Source organism: Lissotriton helveticus, chromosome 5_1, assembly GCF_964261635.1.
Source record: "Lissotriton helveticus chromosome 5_1, aLisHel1.1, whole genome shotgun sequence".
NCBI lineage: Eukaryota > Metazoa > Chordata > Amphibia > Caudata > Salamandridae > Lissotriton > Lissotriton helveticus.
The window spans coordinates 1,429,580,220-1,429,589,716 of NC_136065.1; positions in this window are offsets into that span (position 1 = coordinate 1,429,580,220).

Consider the following 9,497-nt stretch of genomic DNA (forward strand, 5'->3'; position numbering starts at 1 on the left):
CGGGATACAACTGCCGTCCTACTCCGGGGCTGGCCCAGATATAGGTCTGGATTCCTTTGATGTCCGGACCCTCTCACCTGGGGGTCAGAGGGGCCGGGATGATGGTGTCCAGACACTCAGCAGGGGGGTGGAGCCAGAGCCCAGGGAGGCCGGAGGGCGATCGAAACCAGGCATCCGGGGATGGTTGGAGAGCCATCGAAACTCCCCTCTCCTTGTCTCTGGTGGAGTGGCCACTCTACCACCCGGAGGGTTCTTGGTGCCTCGATGGCGGGCTCGCTGGGGCCGTGGCCGCGGCTGGTCCGGGACCACGTGTCTGTGACGTGATGGGCCCATGATGGCGTCAGGCCTGGAATGAGTGTCCGGGGTGGGCACCGGACCGGTAATTCTGGGGCGGCCCGAGGGTGCCGTGTCAGTGGTTGTGGGCCGCCGGGTGGCGGATCTGGTGGTTTGGAGGGCGTGCAGAGGTGTCCCCGAGGCCGACCCGGGCTGGATGGAGGGCCGATGTCGTCCGGGGCCCGCCATGCGTGAGGGGTAGGACCACGTCACGAGGCCGGGTCCAACAAAAACACTCTGGCATACTCTCCTGGAAAGACAAGCCAGTGAATGACCATGCAAACCTGTCACTTCTCTCACTCTGCAAGGATCTAATTCTTGCAACAACTTCATTTTCTGTTTTAAAGTTTTCTTATTAAATGTCCGTACAAAATCACAAAGCAAATTGATGGAATCCTGTCGCACACTGCAAATACTACTACACTTCCAGGTGTACACTGGTCCCTTAGGACGTCTTCCTAAAACCTCATTACCTAACACCTCTTCTGCCTCTGTTGACACAGGTTTTTCTTTTTCAACCGGACAACCATCTTTCACCTCATATGCTCGACCACTGGTGTCAACTGCATGCACCAAATCATTATCCTGGAAATAACTCTCCTCATTAAAAAATGCCTCACAACTTGAACTATGCATCCATTCTCCTGAAAAAACTTCACAAAAATTACTACGATTAACTGTTCTCTTCCATCTACTATTTGTTTTGAAATCATAAATTACCTTGTTTAGTTTCCTAATTCTATTGATTATCAAAATAAATAACTTTCGCTTAATTTCGAATGCCTGATCAATAATTTTCTCAATGTTTCTCTTTCTCTTATAAAAAGCCACTTTCTGTTGACGTTTCTTAACATTTTTTAACAAATTGCCAATTATCCTGTTGCGAAACATTCGTCTACGAATGTCCCTAAACTGATTTTTCCTTCTACTACCATGCACAGAGTCATCTCCTGCTCTAGCAGTAGCATTTTTGATTGGCCTTTCCTTTCCGTTTAAATTGGCTCTCTTTTTCTGGACTAAAACATGTTCTGTACTGATATTTTTTTTTCTGCAAATGTTTCTTATGAATGATTTCTTTGTCTTACCCGGAGGTTTCTTGGTGACTTGACGAGTTTTTATTGTAGAGGACTGCTGCAAGCATGTAGTAAGCTGCTGTCTTTGACGTTTTGTAGCCTTTTGACTTCTTTGCTTCGATGGCATACTGTATTTTTGAAATGATCTGCAGTTGAATCTGTGGTAAAATATAATAAAAAATGTTATTAACCACTATTACCAAACAGTAAATCAATAACAGTCGTCAAAAAATTAACACACTACTTGTCAATTTTACATACAATAATTTTTAGTGCATTGGCAAATTTAGTACTCACAAATAGTAGCAAAGAAATAGAATGCTTCTACATTTGACCTTTGCTCTTTTATATGTGAATCTGAACTAATTTTTATTAGCATATTTCACTATTTTATTAAAGACACTTCACACAAGCTGTTTTTGAAGATGTGTTTAATTTTAAATGAAACGGTTAACATGGTTACTTTTCGTTTCCAGTAACTTTTAAAAATAACTGTTTATAGTTCCATAGGCTCGAGCAGGTCAGCTTCCCACCCTATGTCATACAATTCTGACAAATCGGCATCCTCATCATGTTCTTCATCATCCTCAGGATTTAAATCATCCAAGGGATCTACTTCCAGTGATGTTTCAATCACAATTTCAATGATAATATCGAGATCAACAGTTTGCTCATTATCACTCATGCTTGATGTTGTCGTTATCTTTAAAAAAAGAGAACAACAATGAGATGTTGCAGAGTAAGAGACAAATCTCAGAGACTATAATAGTAAAATTGTTTAACAAGAGTAACATTTTGCAGATATTATTTAGCCATGTCCAGCGATGCTGAGGAGGTGAGGCCTATGTCCAAGTTTTCAGTGAACAGGACTCATCTCGTCTTAACCTTGGATAAGACTCACCAACTCTGTGTCCCCTGCTCATACTTAAATGTAAAGGGGCAGATTTATGTTAACTTGCGCATCCGCGGGGATGCAACAGTTAACGTGCACTGCTGCTCTGCCACCCATGATGTGCCGTATTTACAATGTGTAGCACCATTGAACAAAAATAGCACAGATGCGTCACGCATCTGTGCCGCAAAAGCGGCACATTGCAGGAATCACGTCATAAGCGCGACATGTCTACTACAATGCACAGGGGCAAGCCACACATTGCATGGTGCGTCACTCCTTATGGCTGTTTCAAACAGGCGTAAGGATTTGATTCAGCAACGCCATAAAGCTGACTCAGTGAAATGTTCTAAATTTCACCGTGTTAGTTTTACAGGGCTTTCATGCAAATGAATGCCCACCCTGCAACAAAACGCCCACATGAAACCTGATGCAGGTTTCATGTGGCACAGGACTTTACACCATGACACATCTTCCTAGATGCGTCAAGTTGTAAATATGTCTCAACATAGCGCATCTTTTGCGCCGCCGCTGCGTCACAAAAATGACGCAACAGCGGCGCAAAAGAGGCACACAGCCATCATAAATCTGCCCCTAACATTTTAAATGATTGGTTCAGGATGCCGATAAGGTGTGGCGTATCCAAGGGTTTGTTTGACGTGAGGCCTACTCAGGGTTACAGATGAAATTTATGTTTGTTGAAGAGTACAGACGAGATAATACATGTGCATGCCTACCAATGAAGTGAGTCATGTCTACTGCATTCTTTAACAAAGCCAGACCTCCTCTGTCTCCCTGGACAGGCCTAAACCTGATCTCCACAATGTGATTCATAATGTTAGGAAACAAAGGATGATGTAATTGAAAAACGTGCAATTTTTTTTGCTCATTTCACAATCACATCACTTGTGTTTCCTTTGCTTAGGTATCTCATTGTGCAGATGTAGTCTAGCATATCCAAGAGTACGCAGTAGATGAGGACTGTATGCAACAGAGCAATGTACATTACTCACAATAAAGCATTTCTTTTTTTTAAAAAACGATTTTCTGGTCATAATTTGAAAACACAACACAGCTCCTATGTAGAAGCACACCCTGTCAGTACTTAAATTTGCCAAGCACACATGGCGGCGTATTTACAAAGACTTTGCAGCACGGGGAAATGTCTTAAATTAAAATGGGGAAAATAACATCAAAGTGACTCAAAGGCCTTGTAAATATGCCTCAAGCAGCCTATGAAACTCTAGCAGTACATATCAAGAAACCTAATTGATTTCAAAAAACGTTTTTAAACACTTCAAGTAAATCACTTATTTACCCACATTCATGGGAATTGACTTAAAATGCCCTAACACACATGAAAGCGTATTTTTAAGGCCCTTGCACCATTTTTGCGTCAGTTTTAACATGGCTATGTAACTCAAAGAAACAAAGTCTAAATTTGCCAAGCACACATGGGGGCGTATTTACAAGGATTTTGCACCACGGGGAAATGTCTTAAATTAAAATGTGGAAAATAACATCAAAGTGACTCAAAGGCCTTGTAAATATGCGTCAAGCAGCCTATGAAACTCTAGCAGTACATATCAAGAAACCTAATTGATTTAAAAAAACTTTTTAAACACTTCAAGTAAATCACTTATTTACCCACATTCATGGGGAATTGACTTAAAATGCCCTAACACACATGAAAGCGTATTTTTAAAGCACTTCCACCACTTTTGCGTCACTTTTAACATGGCTATGTAACTCAAAGAAACTAAATCTATTTGTAAAACACTTGACACAAAGCAACATTTTAAATACACAACTTTCTTCATAAATTTATCCCTAATGCATAATATTCTCTATCTAAATTAAATGAATCTTTTCTCACCTTAGCAAATACTTTTTGAGTTTCAAAACAGTCTCAGACACACACCAATTTTTCTTTAGCAGAGCAAAGGGTATGCACTCCAGAGGCTGCAACAATCAATGGCACAGAAATACTGTAATTCATAACACATATCTCTCATGTCACCCAATCAAAACTCTTCCCTCACTTTTTTCAAATCAACACCCTTCCCCCTCTGCCCTTTCTGCCTTTTTTCCATAGCAACCACCTCCTGAAAGACCTGTCATGTTTACAAGTTCACACAACAATGTTTCAATTGAACTCTGAACTCTCAGTACACCTGCGTATCCAGTGCAATCTTTCATAAAATGATTTTTTCTTGACCATTCAAATTACATCTTTCAAAGAACTCATCTATGCACCCTAACTTTCTGTTTTCAGCAATCAAAATCCACCAATCACTGCTACTGAATCATTAGCACAGAAACTCCACACTTTTTTTCATTACATACTCCTACTATTTCAACTGCAATTTCATTCCCACACTTCATCTGACTGCAGCAGAACCTCCTCTCACCATGTTTTCTGTCTGGATTGTTGGACATAGTTACATCCACTGGGCTCAAAGGTATGCTGATAACAGAAATTTACACAACCTCAATTTACAAAATGTGGAAATCAACTGGATTGGTCACAGAGGATTAAGATGTCACCAATTGATACCATTGGTGAAAACCTTTTTGCATTTGCCAAACCCTGACCTGTTAATTGTGCACTGTGGAGGAAATGACTTGGGTACTTTGACTGGGGTAGGTCTGGAAATGCTTTTAAAGGACACCTTTGAGCAATTGATGGCACTTTTTCCTCAAACTGCCTTGGTATATTCAAATATATGCCAAAGACAGAAATGGAAGTGGTCCAACCAATTTTGTCCACAAATTGAGAAATCGAGGAAGCATGTAAATAAGTCTGTTTCAGCTTACATGAGAGACCATGGAATGGGCTCCATCTACAACAATAACTTGCGTTACTACATGCAAGATATCTACAGAGGAGATGGAGTTCACTTCTCAGATGAGGGGAACAGAGTTTTCATCCTGAATTTAAGACTATGTATTGGTACCTACTTATAAGTACCTAAATCTACCACATACCCAAAAGCTCTTCTCAGAGCTACCCTAACTATGATCACTCTAAACAAATTTTAAATGTAATTTTTTTTTTACTAATTTTCACGATTTACGCTTTCCGGAGCGCTACCCGGTGCGCAAAAATTTGAAAAAAAAATGTTTTTTTTCACACATATGGGCCTCCTCAGCCACCCTCAGAAAACCTAGGGGGTCAGGAAACGTCTACCGTGCCCCCTTCTACCCATTCTGAACATTATTTGCCCTCCATCTTGTATCTCAATTTGAAATTGTCCTTGAAGAGACCAATCAAGAAAACATTGAACCAAATGACATTGAATTCATGGATGAATCACAGGACCATGAACTGCTACAATGTGTACAATCTGTAGATTTCCTCCTTCAAAATGAGGACATTTCAGACACTCAAATGTTGCAAGTTATGTTCACTGAAAATGACGACATTTCGGACAGTCAAATGTTAGACGTTCTATTACATTTTGAAAAACAATCACAAAAATAAAAAAAACAAAAAAAAAACAACAAAACGAACAATCAATAAACATACAATATTTGAAAAGTCATCATTCTTTTTTCCTCATAGTACGCTCCCCGGACCGCTTCCCGATGCGCGTACCGGGCGCGCCCCACGCAAAAAAAAAGCAAAAAAAAATATTCTTTTTTTTTTGCCCCGCGGGGCCCTTTTAAAGCCTCCACATCAAACCTAGGGGGTCAGGGAGGATCTACTATGCCCCCTTATGGTCATTTCCCCCTTTGTTTTGGCCTCCTCTTGTCTCTCGATCCTACCGAGAGACAAGATGGTGGCCGCTCCGGACTGTTTAGAATGTTGACAGACACTGGAGAGCCAATCAGCTTCGCTTCGCGAAGTTCCGTTACGCGTCAGGTACGCGGACCGGGGCGCTAACCGGGGCGCGCTTACAGATATATATATTTTTTTGAACGTTAATTTCTCAAAATCCACTGGAGCACATATATTGAGACCTAGCAAAGGGTATACAACCTTTACAACGCAACTTTTACAACGACCTACCATTACCACGCATTTTTTACAACGCAGGATCCATTACAACGCATACCATTACAACGCATGTATTTAAAACACAGGTACCTTTACAACGCATACCATTACAACGTAAGTATTGGTAAGTATATCATTTTATTAAAAATATTATAAGTTTGGGTTTTTGGGTAAAGGGGTATTTTTAGGGTTCAGGGTCAGTTTTCAGTTTTTGGGTAAAGGGGTATTTTTAGAGTTCAGGGTCAGTTTTCAGTTTTTGGGTAAAGGGGTATTTTTAGGGTTCAGGGTCAGTTTTCAGTTTTTGGGTAAAGGGGTATTTTTAGGGTTCAGGGTCAGTTTTCAGTTTTTGGGTAAAGGGGTATTTTTAGGGTTCAGGGTCAGTTTTCAGTTTTTGGGTAAAGGGGTATTTTTAGGGTTCATGGTCAGTTTTCAGTTTTTGGGTAAAGGGGTATTTTTAGGGTTCAGGGTCAGTTTTCAGTTTTTGGGTAAAATGGTATTTTTAGGGTTCAGGGTCAGTTTTCAGTTTTTGGGTAAAGGGGTATTTTTAGGGTTCAGGGTCAGTTTTCAGTTTTTGGGTAAAAGGGTATTTTTAGGGTTCAGGGTCAGTTTTCAGTTTTTGGGTAAAGGGGTATTTTTAGGGTTCAGGGTCAGTTTTCAGTTTTTGGGTAAAGGGGTATTTTTAGGGTTCAGGGTCAGTTTTCAGTTTTTGGGTAAAGGGGTATTTTTAGGGTTCAGGGTCAGTTTTCAGTTTTTGGGTAAAGGGGTATTTTTAGGGTTCAGGGTTAGTTTTGGGTTTTTGGGGTACAGGGGTATTTTTAGGGTTCAGGGTCAGTTTTGGGTTTTTGGGTAAAGGGGTATTTTTAGGATTTAGGGTCAGTTTTGGGTTTTTGGGTAAAGGGGTATTTTTAGGGTTCAGGGTCAGTTTGGGGTTTTTGGATAAAGGGGTATTTTTAGGGTTTAGGGTCAGTTTTGGGTTTTTGGGTAAAGGGGTATTTTTAGGGTTCAGGGTCAGCTTTGGGTTTTTGGGTAAAGGGGTACAGGGTAAAAAGTAAATATAATTAAATTTAAATTACATTAAATTAAATTGATTAAATTAAATTAAATTACATTAATTAAATTAAATTTAATTAAATTAATTAAATTAAATTAAATTACATTATATTAATTTTAATTAAATTACATTAAAAAAAATATTATATACTTACCAATACTTACGTTGTAATGGTATGCGTTGTAAAGGTACCTGCGTTGTAAATACATGCGTTGTAATGGTATGCGTTGTAATGGATCCTGCGTTGTAAAAAATGCGTGGTAATGGTAGGCGTGGTAAAAGTATGCGTTGTAACGTCATACATCCCTAGCAAAGGCACATCTGGCAAACCATATCTACAATTTTGCCAAGTTTCGTGGAAATCCATTCAGCCGTCATCAGTGATGTCATTTGAGATGTCATCAGTGATGTCACTGACCATGTCATGAATGATCTAATATGTGACAGCATCAGCAGTGGATTGCGGGTGCGCGAAATATAGTTAGTACAACTAACTATATAGGAGCAATTTCAATGGTTTTGTATGAATAAAATGTCCAGATAACTAGAACACCACTAAAACTTATACTTTTTTGAGTGAATTTCAAAGGTTTTTTAAATGCTAATTCCTAACTATATAAGGCCTAAACCTGTGGTTTTTTCTGTGAATTTCAAATGTTTTTTAAATGCTAATTCCTAACTATATAAGTCCTAAAACCTATGGTTTTTTCAGTGAATTTCAAAGGTTTTTTAAATGCTAAGTCCTAACTATATAAGGCCTAAAACTGTGAGTGTGGATCAGTTACGCAAACAGTGTCCACTTCTATCACAGGTAAAACTCACTGACACACAGATCTTACACGTTGCTATGATCGAGAAGTGTCAGTTTCCACGTTTGCATTAAAATGAACTTCTGGGTACCGCAAACGATTCTTAACTCTTCCCATTACATTATGTTTGTCTATGGAAAGACTAGTTTGGCTGAGGTTTTTGAAGAATGTTAAGTCTATAAGTTTGCCCTTACTAAATCAAAAGGTATAAAAAAGACGAAAAACCTTTGCGTCACAGAAACCACCCTAGATGTGGCCATTGATTTCTGCAATTTCAAAGCTGGTGTCGCCATTTGTTTCTTTTAAAAAGGTGAACACTCACACACTCGCGCTCTTTGAACTCCCACAGCTGTCGGTGTTTCCTCTCACTTAACCAATGATAAAAGCATTGTATTGTCTTAAACAGTCTGGAAATGAAAGGCATGGCACTGAAACAATTCCATCTAAGTGAATGCCTGTCTTCTGAGTGGTGAAGAAACATAAAATATGTGTTTATGCCAGGCTCTTCATCATCTTTATGGGGAGGCTGAGCGCTTTGGTCGTATCGGGTGCCGAAATTGACAATTCCTGGAGACTGTTTATTTTCCAGTTAAGCTGTGCTAATGTGCAAGGGCCACCTGAACCTAAACCAGAAGACGCCCTTGGGAGTCTTAAGAGAAAAGCCTTCCTGACGGCTACAATGCCAATTGAAATAAATGAGAGTGGCCTGAATTTTATAGTACGTGTGAGAAAAACAAACATATACACACACACACACACATACACACACACACACACACACACACACGAGTGCACAACCTCTTCCACCAAATAAATCCTCAAACGCGTGGGAAGAGAGCACTACTCCTCTTCACCAAATTGCCATCAGAGTTACTGCAAAAGGTCAACTGTTCTTCAGCAAAAATAAGTGTATGGCATCTGTCCAAGCTCTATCAATAAACATCAAAATGATCGCAAGTATACCACCCTATTAGTTAACAAGCAAACATCAAAGTGATGGCAAGTGTGCAACCCCACATCACCAAAAATAATCGAACTCATTCCAGATCAGATGTACAAACCCACTACAGAAGTCAATCACCAAACTCACACCATGCGTAAAGCCCCTAATCCCCAAACAATCATCAAACTTGTGGAAAGTCGACCAGCTCTGTGCACCAAACAAATATCACACTCAAACCTAGTACTCACCTTCAACAAAAAATAAATAACACACTCCTCATATAGGGGAACTTAGGTTGACTGAACAAACAGCACACTGCCGCCCAACACTCCCACAATCACGTAAAAACTACACAAACGTCTTCTACATGTGTCAGACGCTCTACACTAAAAGCAC